Genomic DNA, 1754 nt, shown 5'->3' with positions numbered 1-1754 from the left:
ATATATATATATATATATATATATATATATATATATATATATAAATGCATGAATATGTATATATATATATATATATGTGTGTATTTTCGTATGTATATATGTGTGTATTTTAATGCTTGTATGTATTCGTACGTGAGATTACGTGCACATATTTGTGCGTAGATACGTTTGTGTTTGTGTTGTAATCTGGATCAAGAGCCGTTTTGTCAAATAATTAATGACATTTGAAACATAAGTATTATAGATATTGTTTATTAATTTCTTATTATCGCTGTGATTATTTTAGTTTCTAGGTAGCAGGTGTCTTTCTTTTCATTATTGTCATGTATGATAGCTTTGTATATCACATCTGGTTAGGTATAAGGTTATATGGTACAATAAGTTAACGATAATGGTGTTATATCAAACCATAACAAATGTAAAATATCAAATGATTCATTAGAAACGATGTTTGTATTTTCTCGATTACACGCGAATTACAAATGAAATTAATGTATTTAGTTCTAAAAGGAATTTATTGAAGGAAAACTAGTAACAACGTATGTTTTATTTTTCTATTTTTCACTTGTTCTAGACATTGGACTGCTAGGGCACCGCCTCGAAGAGTTTTAGTCGGAAAAATGGCACTTATACTTCTTTGGTTACATCTGGCACCCTTTTATCGGTCCCTTGTGATGAACTGCTAATGTTACAGGGGTCTATATGCATAATATGAAAGCACATGCATAAATATGGCTAAGATACGTAAACACATACAGCCATATGTATCCAAATTCATGAAATATATTTCTGCATATATGTGTGTCAGTGTGAGAGTATGTGTGTGTGTATGTGCGCATGTGTGTGTGAGTGTGCTTGTGCGCGCGCATGTGTAATGTGCGTGTGAGCACGAAACTATATGCAAGAATGCATTGACATGATATTAATAGAGAAAGAACTTTTAAATAGCTCGAATGAATTCATAAATACGCATAGATTCCTTGAATAAATGTTTATGTAATAGGCAATTTGTGTCTGATTTGTACTAAAAAAAACCTTGAGGATGTTGCTTTCAATTTCACTTCCTTAAAGGACTTATAAAACCCAAAACATTCTGAGATAAATTAATTTTAACACGGCATTCTATCGAAGTAATAATGCTTATTAATTATATTTAGGAGCGAAATGAGGTAACATATTGTTAAAACATTAAACTAAATGTTTCACAGTATTCAACTTTCAATGACTTTAATAAAATTATCTATTCGCTAAAGTCACAGAAGTACAACTCCCGTTAACCTATTTTTATCGTATATTCACCAACATGTTGCTCATCATTTCTTTGAACACTCTACTTCCTCCCATTCTGAAGATTGTTAGAAATACTTGAAGATTTGGAAGATTATTTGTCCTATTAATTCTGTATCAGTGTAATATAATGCTCTTAGTACAGTATTATTTATGGTAATATTTTTGCATGGAAGAAACTCAGTTTTTCTTTTAATACTGTTGTATATCTTGCAATATTTTACCAAGAGCACAGTTCTGTGTATCTGTTGTGAGATAAACCTCCTATAATAGTATTTGAAATATATTTACTGTTGCTTAGTTGCATTTGGTGTTATCTGCAACGATACACCTTTTTCTGTTGTTTGTTTGATTTGTTACACGTCTTCCTTTTACACACCAACTGCAATAATACAAGAAGAAAAATGATGCTAAACTCAAGAATTGATTTTCGAATCTCATGTCCAACGTCAAGTCAAGTACATATA

The 1754-nt window shown here is 30.4% G+C and overlaps 1 protein-coding gene across 1 annotated transcript in view; it reads right to left on the bottom strand.

The window, feature by feature from the left end:
* Window positions 1–1679, bottom strand: part of LOC106884017 (uncharacterized) — a 63053-nt gene extending 61374 nt beyond the window's left edge. Inside the window, exon 1 of the mRNA XM_014935193.2 lies at window positions 1579–1679. The gene's annotated coding sequence lies outside the window, so the exon portion shown is untranslated. The remainder of the gene's footprint in view (window positions 1–1578) is intronic.
* Between the last annotated feature and the right edge of the window lie 75 nt (window positions 1680–1754).

Source organism: Octopus bimaculoides, chromosome 1, assembly GCF_001194135.2.
Source record: "Octopus bimaculoides isolate UCB-OBI-ISO-001 chromosome 1, ASM119413v2, whole genome shotgun sequence".
Taxonomy (NCBI): Eukaryota; Metazoa; Mollusca; class Cephalopoda; order Octopoda; family Octopodidae; genus Octopus; species Octopus bimaculoides.
Note: the sequence above shows the minus strand (reverse complement) of the source record. Positions and strands in the feature narration are given on the sequence as shown.